Source organism: Dermacentor albipictus, chromosome 1, assembly GCF_038994185.2.
Source record: "Dermacentor albipictus isolate Rhodes 1998 colony chromosome 1, USDA_Dalb.pri_finalv2, whole genome shotgun sequence".
Taxonomy (NCBI): Eukaryota; Metazoa; Arthropoda; class Arachnida; order Ixodida; family Ixodidae; genus Dermacentor; species Dermacentor albipictus.
In genome coordinates, this window is record NC_091821.1 from 306,870,182 (window position 1) to 306,885,101 (window position 14,920).

General features: G+C 44.7%; 1 protein-coding gene and 1 long non-coding RNA gene across 4 annotated transcripts in view; one reads left to right on the top strand and one right to left on the bottom strand.

Moving 5' to 3' along the window:
* LOC135907240 (band 4.1-like protein 4) overlaps positions 1 to 14,920 on the bottom strand; it is a 196,252-nt gene that overhangs the window by 79,771 nt on the left and 101,561 nt on the right. The window lies entirely within an intron of this gene.
* LOC135907262 (uncharacterized) lies at positions 6,335 to 14,125 on the top strand. The gene is made up of 3 exons (XR_010565954.2): positions 6,335 to 6,652; positions 8,156 to 8,292; positions 13,318 to 14,125. It is a non-coding gene; the product is annotated as an uncharacterized lncRNA (long non-coding RNA).

The window sequence follows — 14,920 nt, forward strand, 5'->3', positions numbered from 1 at the left end:
TTTTTACTTAGACAATGCAACCGATAATGTGGACAACCTCAACATGTTGGCATCCTCTTCTTGCTCCTTCAACACGTGGCAGCCCGCTGTTCCTGTGGTTCGTCACTGTCATCGTGCATCAGATCGCTTTGCGGTTGTTTCTCATTTGCAAGTTCCTCAGTTGACCAGAAGAGCCCGTTGTGAACGACATTACGTGTACCAAACAATGTAACGCCTTCTTCTCTTTTACTGAACGGACTCCACGCAACCGTTATATTTCGCTTTGTTTAGAAATTGGAAAAGTTCACTCGATTCGATATTCGAAGCCCAGTTTCTTTCGCATATTCTTACTCGATTCGGAAATTTCGCTATCCAAACACTCTATAGTAGAGTAAGCTTAGTATAGGATATTGTAGGTCGGCGGAAGAAAAAACACGCAAAGGAGAAAAGTCCTAACACAGTTACCATTTCGTATAAGAACGAGAACCTTTATTTACAAAGAAAGGCCTCTGGCTAATTTCTCCGATGAACTGGCCACGCTACTTCAGCCCGGAGGCCAAGCAACGTCACGAAACTGAAGCGTACACGGAATTAGGGCCGGCTCAAATGCATGCATACACACGACCGAAAGGAGTCGGTGATCGAGGTTCGCTCCGTTCCCGAACGCGCCAAGCGGGAACACTCTTCGGGCCGCCCCTTCCGAGGGGATAAAAGGAAAAGCATCCGAACAAACCGCGCCTGCTTCGTTCTCGGTTTACCCGAGCGGCCACATACCGCGGAGAGGCGAGATTCGGGCGGGCCCTTTCTCTTCGACGGCCGGCGCGCGAGACGGGCCGCCGCACGCACGGGGTCGTGCCTGCTGCAGGCTCCGCCGGACACGCGATCCTCCTCGTGCCGCCTTTTTCCGGGTTCTCGCCGACCGCGTGCGCCCGGTCGTCTGCCGCCTTTTCACCACAGTGGTTCCCGAGCTTTTCACGACGCAATGAACCGCTGCTGTTCGTGCCTCGTCCATTTCCTGCGCTACACCGAGGCATACAAGGCGGACAACGAGGCTGCTCACATTAAAGCGCCAAGAGACCGACGAGGAAGAGCCTCAGCTGAGCAGTGTGTCCCACTCCTCGTCAGCCTTTCGCGAGGATGGCCGCTGACCACTGCGGTTTGCTCAAGCGGCCCCCACCGACTGAAAGCAGCGCATGCGCTCCACATAGCGCGCGAATGAGCGCGAAAGTTTTCGCACGCGCAGAGTCGTCGCCGTAGCTCGGCAGCGATCTCGCGCTCTGCCGCGAGCGCCGAATGCCGGTGCGCGCATTGAGATCGGAGGCTGGAATTACCGCGCGGTGGGAATCGATCCGGAGTCCTCCACTGCAGCGTATCTCGCATGCCAGCTGCGACGTACACGCGTTGGCTCTAAAGAGGAACACTAAATCAGCTTTACTGATAAGGTATGCTTTCAGAACTCGTTAATATCGCGGTAATAGGTTGATATTAGAAGAGAAAACCAAGATCAAAGCTTCATTTTTTTTTAATGGAGTCTTCGCCGAGACCCCATCAGCATCAGTGCAACGTCACAGATTACAGGCTATGTAATCGTATTTCATTGAACCCTTGTGGCTCAGTAAATGTTCTGCAACTTGCCGAGTTCGGTCTCTGGCTCCTTCAGAATACAATGTGGTTCCACTAATAGACGCCAACTACAGGCCTGAGAAGAGGCCGTCAAAATACATGACGCCATGGCGGCGACCTGGTGCAGGCGGCGTCGCCCCTCGTGCATATAGTGGCCCGCGCCAAGCCTCTTATATTCTCGCGCTATAAGGACGGGTCTTAAGGCGTTTTACGTGAGGGTGATTCACTAACACAGCTCGTCTTATAGTTTCTCTCTTCAATAAGAGTCCCCTTAAACGCTACCAATCAAAATTTCGTTTAGATGTTCCCAACCGCGCTGTATACTCCTTCCAGGAAAGTATTTGAAGCAAGCTTCTTCGAAGACAAATAGATATTATTTTGAGCTGTTTAAAAATGTTGTTCATTATGCGTGTAAGCTTTCTTTTCGCTCGCTCTCCTTCTTTGAGGATTACTTTGTTGCGGCTTTCGTAACCGGATCCAGTTAGATAACCTGCAGATTTCAAATGGTGCACTCATGCCGAGCTGATACCGGTGTAGACGTGCCAAATCAGTACAAAAATCTTCCCGTCCAAACTATAAAACATAACTAGCTTAAAAATAAAGCATACTGCAACAAAGCCTCGAGAAGTGGACAGTGTTCTGTGACTCAAAACCAGCACTGCAACTCATCAGCAGTTATATGAATGACAGAACCGCATACAGTCCTCTGGTTTATGACATCATGTCTCTGCTTGCTGAGGCGTCTCATTCCGGCCATACCATCGTGCTACAGTGGATCCCTGGCCATTGTGGATAGCTGGAAATGAACAGGCTGACGCGTGAGCAAAAAAGGCGCACAGTGACGGAACCATTATAAAGATTCATTTTCCCGGCATGACACTAAAACGCTTTGCTCCATGACTCCATCAAAACTTCTATGGCGCGACATTGGGACATACCCGAACATCGGCAAAAGCGCCTCCATAGACTTGACGAAGGTTTACAATTCCGGCTTCCGCTTCGGTTGCGGAGAGGCCAGGAAACACTCATTCATAGGTTACGGCTGGGTGTGGCATAGACCCACCGATACCTTCACAAGAATGGACAAGCACGGGACCCTGACTGTAGCGTCTGTCACACTCACGAGACAATAGCTCACGTACAATTGCATGTGCCCTCAATATGCGGCCGAACGAAAAACCCTCAAATATACTGTTGACTGCTTGCACTCCCGCCCCTTTTGGGAAGAAAAGCTTTTGGGCGCGTGGAGGAGTGTTTAGCGTGCCCAACGTGCCATAAAATCACTTTTGAACTTTCTAAGTGAGACTGGTTTACACGATCGCCTCTAGAACCTGTGAGATGTGCACACAGTGCGAAATGTGTTTGCGCAATAACTTTTTGTGACAAGATTACTTTTGTGTGGACAAGATTACTCTTGTGTGTATCGCGTCTACAGTGCGCATCCGCATATTGGACAACGTGTACACAGTAGCTCATTGTACCATAACATAATCACCCGCCACCTACACTCTTAAAATTTTCACACCCTTATGGGTGTAATGCGGGTGTATTCATCTTTTCACCTTTGTATACACCCTTGAAACACCCTTTTTTAACGGAAAAGGGTGTTCAACAAGAAAACACCCTTGGAACACCCCAGTCTTTCTAATTTACACCCTAATTATAAGGGAGTAAGTGAACAAGCTTACAGTATATGATAAATGAACATTGCCAGTTAATAATAATAATATAACAATAATATTTGGGGTTTTACGTGCCAAAACCACTTTCTGATTATGAGGCACGCCGTAGTGGAGGACTCCGGAAATTTCGACCACCTGGGGTTCTTTAACGTGCACCTAATTCTATGTACACGGGTGTTTTCGCATTTCGCCCCCATCGAAATGCGGCCGCCGTGGCCGGGATTCGATCCCGCGACCTCGTGCTCAGCAGCCCAACACCATAGCCACTGAGCAACCACGGCGGGTATTGCCAGTTAAGGCGCTGATATTGGCTATACATGAAACGCGTGCTACCTGCGCTTGAATCAGGTAGCTGGAATGATTAGATTGGGGCACCTAGGCGGCAGCGCACTGGCTCCGAACAGTGGTCAAAAATGAAGTTTCCCACGAATGTTGATATCGAATGGATGACACTAACGCGCAGACTTTGCATAGCCAGATATCTGCAAAAGGCTTCATATGATCAATGGCAAAATATTTACAATGCTATCACTGAATACTTAAAGGTGTGCAACTAGTTAGACTGGGAATGGTTAGGAGTGAAGGCTAACGGTAAATAGCTCACCAACTTACGGTTTGTATATGACATTGGCATACTCAGCAACGCTGCAGCCTATTTGCAACAAACGTTTGAGGAACTTGTCGAAGAAAGTGTAAGTCTGATTGAGAGTTAGTATGCAGAAGAGAAAAGTAATGTTCCGCAGCCTGGCGAGAGAACGAATGTCATGGTCGGCAGTCAGCCTCTAGAACCTGCGTAGAAATACGTTTATTGAGGTTAATTACTCGCAGGGGCCTCTGGTCAAAGAAACTAACAAAAATAAAACATTAGCTGGAGAGCTTACGGCAGGCATTACTAAATCATGACCAGGGAGCTTACTGCTAACCATTGCTTTCTACCGTTACTAACGTATGGGGCCGAAACTTGGAAGTTACCAAAGAAGCTTGGGAAGACGTTGAGGACCGCGCAAGGAGCGATGGAATGAAAATTATTAGGCATGATGATAATAGACTGGAAGACAGTGATGTGGATTAGAGAGCGAACGGGGACAGCTGATATTCTGGTTGACATTAAGAGGAAGAAGTCGTGCTGGGCAGACATTGCAATGCGTAAGGGAGAGAACTGCTGGTCTATTGGAGTTGCAGAATGGGTGCTAAGGGAAGGGAAGCACAGTCGAGGACGGCAGAGAATAATGTGGACGTGATGGAATTGGGAAACTTGAAGACACGTGGAACCAGTTAGCACAAGACAGGGGTATTGGAGATCGCTGGAGAAGCTTTCGTCCTGCGCTGGATGTCAAAATAAGCTGATGATGATGATGATGTGACGACATCCATACTGGCTTCGCGGCAACTCATTCATGTTATGCCATGCATGCGTGTCATGCACGTTCTGATAGCTCGATTTGCGTCGATAGCGGGGGGGGGGGGGGGGGGGGAGGGGCTAGTAGCGGCGTAGCCAAGTGGGGCACGCCGGGCACTTGTAACGCTCACGAATAGTAAAATTTTCGCTGCTATGGCAATGGCCCCGCTCCTTCCCCCTCCACGGTCAATTGGGACTGCCCCCCCCCCTCACACGATAAAAATTTTCTGGTTACGCCACTGTGGGGAGGGAGGTGTAAGATTGCTCTAGACCCCTCCCCCTAACTTGTCAACGGAAACGGGGGACGGGAGGGCAGCTGCCGCCGGGCCGCAAACCTTAGGCAGCCCAGTTACCGGCTGCATTTCCCTTTGGACGTGAATATTGCTCTAATGTTATTACACTGTAGGATTCGTGGCGGTTCGAGGGCATGCGACAATACAAAAAAAAAAACACATACAGCCATCAGCAAGTCTTAGCTTGAGCAGATCTTTGGGAGCTGGGCAAGACTCTCACAAAAAATAAAGCTTGGCACCCCTCCTACAGGTATTGTCAACTCTGGGTTCCACCGCTGACTGTACATTTCCGGTAAAAAAAATCACACAGGAACTCCTCTCGGATTTGTCTAAGTGTGCGTAAGCATTGTGACTCTTCCTCATCTACACGCAGTCCATGTCGTCATCAATGTTATGAGACTTGATCCGACAAGTATAAGCGACAGCGCTGCGGCGACACGAGCTGCTCTGGTCGGCGGCGCATGCGAAGTACTGCAGGTGGCGGGGCCAGGCGCGCTGGTGACGTTCCGTTCGTTTTGAGCCGTTATCGCTCTTTAGCCCTCCTCATCCGCGACGAACCATTATCAACCGTTCTCCGGCGGCGGCTGCTTGTGGCACGGCCGCGCGAACCGTATCTTGAAAGCGAACTGCATGGTGGACAGAGTGTGCCCACTGCTGAAAACTTCACGCGCTGTGTTCTCACCGTTTACTTCGCTTTGAAAACAGACGCGCGTACACCTATCTTGAAAGTGATCTGCAAAAAGCGCATAGTGCGGCATAAGCTGAAAGCTTCGTGAGCGCAGTGTTCTCGCCGCTTCGGTCGCGTTGAAGCGAGAGCTAGCACGAAGGCGAATTCACTCGCTGCTGCGGGTTCTCTTTTGAAAGATGTCGTGCGGTACGGACTGACGGACGGATGGTTTTTCTTGTTGGGGAAATATAGAAATGCTTACGTTATAAAAAAAATCGCAGTGTTCGCGAATTTCGCGATAAGGACCAACACCTACCTACTCCCCCGCCCCCCGCTGAGCGATGCCGTCTTGATCAGCCCCTCCCAACCCCGGGAAAAGGGACACTACCTTTCTATCTCAGTTGAAGAAAGGATGATGAAACCTTAACAACGACAATAACGGCATTTCCTAACGAATTGTCTTATGGCCTCTGAGATTTGCGCGCGAACTTGAGAGGCCATAATTGGCCGCTTAATAGCATAAAAAGACAAAGACAATGCCAAACGACACAGCTAAAAATTCAAACAAAGAACTGATCTTAGCTATACTGTTTGAGGAAAAGAAATACAAAATTAGACAGCCGCAACACACGCCACTAAAGCCGCCACCACCGGCGTAACGCGGAACCAACAGTTGGCAACATTCGTTCGCGCGTCGTTGCTTCGTCCGCTTCGTCTCCACGGAGTGGCTTCGTCTCTGCAACGAGAGCCGCCATCTTCTCGCGCCTAACGTTTCGTATGGTTTTGTTCTCTGCAATCCGCGCACACAGCGCATCGGTGGCTGCACGTCTGCTCGGCGTCACAATGCGGCCTGCGTCATTTTCTGGTGCTCGCGCAATCGGTGTGAAACATGTCGCATGTGAAATGTTTGATAGAAGTGCCTCACGTCCAAGTCAAGCCGTCGTACGGGTGCATGGCTGTGCGCCCCGTTCTCGGAAGCGTCGACGGGTTTCCGGCATGCGGATTTCAGGTACGTGCAAATGCGTTTCGCCCTCCTATTGAGCTCCGGAGCAAAGCGTGAAATATTTCATGTGAACGATGCAGTGCCCGTCATCATGGTGTGAATTTCGAGCGGCAAACGAGAACTTTGGCACTTAGAGCACACCGCGGCTGCTAAGTCAGCGTGGAAATTGTTTTTCGTTACCGCAATGTGTTGCTTTCAGTCTAACCTGCGGCTTGCGGACAGCTAGCCCATCGACTTTTGCTTGTGGCTGCGATAGGTATGTAAATGGAAGCGGTATTAATTTTCGAGCGCAGAGAGTTGTTTCGCTCGATGTTGGTCGTGTTCATGGCGTTGTGAAGGCTAGAAAACTGGCTTGATCGTGCTTAGTTCCAACTCCAAGGGGCGTAACGTTGGCGTTGTATATGTTTGTTTTCGGTGTCACGAGTACCACTTTCATGCTTTTGTTGCATGAGAGTGGTAGCTGCTGCATGCCGTCTGGGCAGAACACAATAAAAGCAATTTCCTCACTCATACGTATGCAATGTGACGCAACAAAATTTCCAGCGCTTTATTCGGAGCGTAAATATCCAGTATAGTTTAGTAAGAAACTCAAGTTCTCTCTTAGCTTAGGAGGCGTGAAACAAGTGAAACTCTCATTCCTTTTTTAATTGTTCGCCCAAACCGCAGCGCCCGCAGATGCGTCATCGGGTAATTGACAGTAGCTTCGCTACGTGAGTTGTTTTATGCGCCAATATTGCCCGGCTAAGTATCCTGTTAACTTATGCCGACCCTCGTTCATCTTGATTTTAAGCGGTTACTATCCCCGAGTACCGGACGATGCCAAACTTGTGAGGTGTAGCAAACGCGGGAAATTCAAAGTGGCGTGGCTGCAAGTTCCTGTTTTTACGTTTCTTGCATTCAAAGCCAACAGACGCAGTATCACTGATTTATTTTCCATTTCTGCTGTACTTGATCAATATAAGGTGACAACTGCATTTGCTCTTTAATGTTCTCAATTTACTGTGTTTTCAGCTTGGCTGCCGCCCTCTCTTCAGAGGATGCCACTGTGATAGCTCTTTCGTATAGCACATGCCTCTAGGCCCTTGTGTTTCAAGGGCTCTGGCGAGGCAGCAGTGCTCCAAGTAATTTTACCATCCTATATATTTTCTATTTTGCATCATTCTTCCTCAATGGATTTTAATGTTCATAGTATTCGTCATTAGAAATCGCCATAATTTTGTAGCACTTAGATATTACGCACTTTACAGCGACAATTTTTAGGCCAGTTTACAGCCAAGTCACATCTTCCATAATACATCGTCAACATTACCACTTGTCATGGCGCTCTTTGACCAAACCTGGCCCTTGCACCATAAAACACCACACATCATCATCATCATCAGCTTGGCTGCCAGAAAATGCTTGAATTTCTTTCAGTATCCAAGTGACGAAATATTTCACTGACGGCCGTGTGTGAAACACGCAAGATGACAAAACTGATAGCAAAATGATGAGATATTTCTTTTATAGCGTTTGGACTCGACTTTTGGTGAGGATGTCGATCGACCTTGGGCCTGGTGACAGCACACCCGACATCGCCAAAGTGCAGCCTATCAGTTGAGTGCCCCCGAATGGACCATCAACATCGGAAAATGAAGCAGAGCCAGGTAGGGGCAATTTTTACTTTGGAACAGAATACTGACAGCTGCCTCTTTTTTTAAGAACTAAATAACATATTTACAAACCAATCCTTTCTCTTTGTGCAGCCTACATAGAATTGTTTTTTGCTTGTTATACAGACCTTCAGGAAGCAGTTCTTCTGAACCCTTTTTGCATGCACAAATAAATAAAGAGGAGTGCACTTTCTGAAGAAATTGATGCACTGAAATGTGCGTTCGACACAGTGAGATGCAAAGTAACCAACAACTTTAAAGCGGTAAAAAAAAGTTTGAAACATGTTCTAACATCATAACCCGCCTTGGCATACGGATCTAGATATAACAGCAACAGAGGTGCATGCAGAGAAGTGTTTGTAAATGTTTGCAAGATATGTACATTGTCTAAGAAATTGTTTTTATTTACTTGGAGCTTCTTTGTGCCATGGCAGTGCAGTAAAAGCTCAAAATGATGGCCCTGCTCCTAATAAAGCACCTTTATATTTTAAAATTAAATTATGGGCTTTTACATTCCAAAACCTAAAGTTTTGGGAACCTGGCTTCTTTAATGTACACCTGAATCTAAGTGCATAAGCGTTATTGCATTTTACCCTCATTGGAGGGCAGCTGCCATGGCCTAGATTGAAGCTGGGACCAGCATGACTGAGCAGCATGGCATCAAAGTAAGTGGGCTATAACACCAGGTCAAAATGAGGAATACTGCTTAGAACTACCAACTTCTTGGCTCACAAGCACTTTGCACTAAGAGGAGTATGGAGTACTGACAGCGACCGTTTATGTACCAATTTCTTTTTAGGCTGAATCCATTATTAGGGTGCGAAGCTTCAATTAGTCAAAACCAGCCTAAATTACAGAACCAGCTCAAAACACGCACCATGTATAGCTGGATTTCGACATGCAAATGGAGTCAATTCATGTCGCCGAAAATGGAAGTGGCAGTCACACTATTTCATGCATTTTGCCTAAAACATAGTCAATAATAATTAATCAATTTCTAAAATATTCTTTTCAAAAAGTTTTTTTCAAGCATGAAAGGAGGAGCCAAATGGTGTTCAGGTGCACGAGCGGTTAGTTGCACAGCACTACTTGCATGTGTTCACTGGCTTCTTTCAAGCTTGAAAAAAAAATTTGTTGCACCTACTGAGCAGTAGAAAGCTGGATTGGGAATTTTTCAGGATGCTCTACAATTTTCGCAGACAATTTTGCTTTGAATAAAATATTTGAGCAGTTAAATAATTGTTAATAACTAATTACCTAAAGAGGAAAAAATGCAAGAATTGGTTTCACTTCCTCAAAAAGATGGCAAACGACATTACCTTGGTGCTGTCCAGCTACGTGGCACTTGTACATATTTAAAGCGTGCACATGTCATACAGACCACCTGGCAATTACAAGGCATATATAGAAGTGGCTAAGTTGTGTTAGCCAGCCATGTGTAGCGAATCATGAGAAACAGCCATGTTTCTTTGACTTAAGGGCATGATAAGATTTACATGCTCGACACCTTGTATCAGTGTGCTCTAGGACTGTTCGTAGTTTAGCTGCTACATAAACAATATTTCTCCACGTGTAAGCTCGTATGCATCTTTCAAGTATATTGCCTCGTGTGTCCAAAATAAACCATCTTCGCGCTTCCTTCATTATGTCTTCATCTGTTGCTGTGCTAAATTTTTAAAACGCAATTGCACAAATTTTCATCTAGTTTTCATATTTCCTCGTTGTTTGGTGGCTTTATTTCTGAACAAGTTGTTTTCGTTAAACCCTGTTGCACACAGCAGTACACAGCATTTCTGCCTAGAGTGGGAATTTTTTTTTTCAGATGGACATTAATACACCTTGCCTGGGCAATGCAAGGCATTCTACATAACACGGCCCTGCAATAATGTTTTGTATTGCATTCCAGTATCATGCAAAACTGTTTACTTACCAGATTAGAATATGTATAAGTGTTGGAAATAACAGAACTGGAAGAAGCCAGCAGATAATGAGGCCAAGGAAAGCATACAGGAACATGTTTTAAGTTTTTTATATGAAGTATAGAAATGATAAATTCTAAGTAAGTGAAAGTGGATTAAAAAATATTCACCTGTGGGTGGGGAACAGACCCATAACCTTCACATTACGCATGCGATATACTAACCACTGTGGTACTACGGCCGTGTTCGAGCGTCGACAATCTGAGGGGCCATTGTGGACGGTTGAATGCTGCCTTGGTGGCACAATGGTTAGTGCATCGCATGCGTAATGCAAAGGCTGTAGGTTCGTTCTCCCCCCATGCCTGGTTGTTTTTTTTTACCATTTTCATTTCCCTTTATCATTTCTACATTTAAATAGAAAATTACAAATAAGTTTCCACGTGCCCTCCCTGGCATCTTCCAGCTGTGATTCAGAAAAATTTTGACCCTCAGTATCCTTTCTTCTCGTTTGAAAGAACAGGAGCTCCATTTTAAAAATAATGAATTCACCTTGTTCAGCATCTCAATGTGGTCTCAAATCTTATCACAGCATGTGTATTACCAAGTGAAGTTTTTGTTAAGACGGTGATATAGCATGGGACCTAATTAGTAGCCTTTGTGTACAGATATATGACTAGTTCAATAAATAGGAGGATTTTAAGAAGCACGTCTAACATGGTCTGAGCATGTGTTTAAAAAAACTAATCTAGCATGATTTCAGGCATAACTGTTGCCCCTGAAAAATATTTGGATCATCTGCATTGGCATTGTTTTTAGAGAGCACCAATACTGCTTTGATGGAATTAGCCTCGTGGAACATGAAGCATCGCTTCTTGCTGAGGCAAGGAAATATCTGCATATCTGAGGTGCATGTGTCATATGCTCGAATGCTGTTTAAAGGCTGCTAATACGAAAATTACTTCACTTGCCTTCCAGAGATTGCTTCAGTAGTCTATGCTACTCGATCATAAACAATTTACCATAGTGAACATTAATCACAGTTGGCTTTGCAATGTTTATGCAAAATACCACAATTGCCTACTAGACATGTGACTGCACTAAAACTTGGAATTAATGACCAGTAAGATTTATGGGACAGCAAAACTTAGTTTATTACTCCTGTTTCTGCCATAGTTTTTTACAGTAATTACTAGAGGGAACTCTGGTGCTGGAGTCGTACCACCATGGGAATGATGGGAAGCACATGGATTTGTCTGATATTCGTGCTTGTGAATTCAGACGTTCTTGTGGCTTCGTATATTATACGCTATATAAATCTTATTGTCGTAAATTTCAGCACAGTCTATACTCTTCGAAGTGCAGAAGACGGTGCCAACACGCACAATTGCTATTAATTGCAACGATTGAGCTTGTCCAGGTGGCCAAGTCGAAAGGCGCCAAGCGTCTCAAGGCACTGGTATGCCCGCGATAAATTTAACAGGGCGTTGCACTCGCTTGTCGTTACATGCCTCCGTGGCTTAATGGTTTCAATATCAGACTTCTGTTCTAGAGTTCCTGTGTTTGAATCCTGTCGTCGGACGATTTTAATGTTTATTTATTTATTACACAGTATATTGTTGAAAATGACCAGTTTACAAAGTCACAAAGCCGTTTGAAGCCAAACAGACGAAGTTTAGGCAAATCCATGTACTTCCCATAATTTCCATGCTGGTACAGCCATTCTTGTTTGATCTCCTGTGGACACTAACGTCAGAGTTCCCTCTAGTAATTATTGTATGAAACTCTTATTTCTACACCTCGCTCATGCAGAAGCAGCACCACACCTGCTGCCTAAACATGCACTACTTTTCGGCCAAGTGCAGGGAATGCTGTGAACTCGCCCTGTACAAAGCCTGCACTAAGTAAAACAAATCACAACATGCAGTTGCTGCCACGTTGAACTGGTGGAATGAGTAGTGAAATGCAGCACCTCCTGAACTAGTTCAGAAAGTGCAGGTTAATCAAGTGGAGATTATATAGTAACAGAAGTTGAGTGATTCTGCATTACATTCACGAAATATACTTCATGATACTTTTCCATTTATTTCCTCAGTTATTAAGAATCCCTTTTGCATTGTTGGACAAAACTACAGAATGGCAACATATTTCTAGCATTCACTGGTAGCAAACATGTCAAAACTTGTTCTAAATTCTGTATTGCCTCTTTAGCCGTTAACCCCCAAGTTAATTCCGGAAGAATGTACCAAATTTTTTACGTACTCAATTTTTCGGTGTCATTCTCATTCTAAAAATATATTACTTCATTGGTCTCTGGTTATAAATAACACAAAAATAGGAGCTGCTCTTGCGGGCAGCTTTCCCTCAATGCCGACTGTAACTCATCTTTGACAATAAGAGCAGCGTAACATCGGGCAGAAAGAGTGCGACTCGTCATTGGCGATATTGGTACTACCTCCAGTCACTAGTACAGCTTGGGATCAATGGTTAAAGGTTGCGACTTTGTTGCTGCCCAATTTTAATTCTGCAGCTGTTACACTTGAGTGTAGCGTGTGTATGTACGTGTGCATGCATTAAAATGACTTCACGCTAGAGCAAAGCAACTGTAGTGCAGAGAGGCATTAGTCATCTTTATATATTTGCTTTGTAAAGATGCACTAAGTTTATCTTTTGCAGTATAGACTTGGCGCTCATTGGCCAAAGATGTCCTTGTGCTACTGGAACCTATCAATTAATTCGCTTTCGGTCTGAGTTTTAATTTGTTTTTCTTGTTTCTTGAACTGTGCAATTCCCACTCACAGGACTGCATGTCATCTGAGGTTCCTTTTTCAATTAAGAATGTTGAGGTTGTGTTTGTGAAACTCGATTTCTTGCCTCAAACGAGCTTGTGCAAACTGACCAAGCTGATAATTCTACCTGCTTATATATTAAATATGTTGCGGTTGTGAACCCTCATAATGAACGACACATAGTATAAAAATTTTATCTAATAAAACATTTCATGTTCACTTCTCTACTCTAGTGTCCTGTCTGCATGCCTCGCCTCTTTTTTTGCATATTAAATATCGTATAAACTCAACCATGCTTTTTTACCACAATGCAGGGGGGAAAGGTTCCGGTAACACCATGCATTCAGTATGGTGGCCCAGATGTGTATGCAAGCAACCTCCTTCATGTGGACCAAGAACTACTCTGCAGTGTCTCGCAGACTTCCATGAGAAGCCCTCAACATTCTCGTCTCAGTGGAATGGCTGCTCATCCATCTGCGTGTCCATCACCAAGACGGCCAGTTGTAAAGCTCCTGTACCCGTTTAAGAAAGCTGAATGATTTTTTTATTTAGTTTTCACGGTTGGCCGTAGAATCTTAACAATTTTGATGTTTCTAACATTTTTACTTGGCACAAAGTGGTGCAATAACTTTAAACCAGTGTAATGTATTTAAGTGATGCTCACTCTAATGCCTATCTGGTTTTGTTTGTTTTTAAGAAATTTGAATGTCTGATGAGGTAACGGCATTTGAATTTGTCATCGTGGCTTGTTTCAATGAGCTGCTAGGAAATAAGACGCAAAGCTTATCACACGCCAGTTGTAGCATTTTTGTTTTCATGACTAAAGTATACACGTTTCAAAAGATGGAAAGTGGGGAAAAAAGCCTAAAGAACATAATCATCCTAGGATTGTCATGTCCTTACAACTGCAATGACTAATGCCTCATACATCTTGGGAGCACATTAGTCGCAATGCCTACAGGTATACTTGATAAGAGAATAGCTTGCACTCAGATTTGCCACGCAGTTGATGGCTGATGGCTTTTGTTTGTCGTCTTCATGTTACTACTATGTATTCAATATTCATTTAGATGTGCTGCGATTTTCTGCAGTCACCTATATATATATATATATATATATATATATATATATATATATATATATATAAACGAGAAGAAAGGGGGTTAGTCGAGGGACCCGATATTTATTAGTCATATAATGAGAAGCCAACAAACACTGACACCAAGTACAACATAGTGGAAATTGCATGTGCCTAATAAATGAAAGTAAAGTAATGATAAATTAATGGAAATTAAAGTGGATGAAAAAACAACTTGCCGCAGGTGGGAACCGAACCCACAACCTTCGCATGTCGCGTGCGATGCTCTACCAATTGAGCTACCGCGGCGGCGTTTCCCCATCCACTTTCTTGGGTATTTATGTGTACTAAGATCACGTTCTCGTGACGCCTGCGGCAAAAAAGACGTTCCACGTCCGCCGCCAAGGTCTGTGAGTGGTGGCGCTGGCTAACACTCCCAGGGTTCTTCTAGTACACATAAATACCCAAGAAAGTGGATGGGGAAACGCCGCCGCGGTAGCTCAATTGGTAGAGCATCGCACGCGACATGCGAAGGTTGTGGGTTCGGTTCCCACCTGCGGCAAGTTGTTTTTTCATCCACTTTAATTTCCATTAATTTATCATTACTTTACTTTCATTTATTAGGGACATGCAATTTCCACTATGTTGTACTTGGTGTCAGTGTTTGTTGGCTTCTCATTATATGACTACATATTTATATATATATATATATATATATATATATATATATATATATATATATATATATATGTGTGTGTGTTGTTCGTTTCAATAAAAATGTAGTGAGTTAGCGCTCATCCTGTCTGCTTCTAGTCTGTCCGTGTCACTTCGCGCTACAA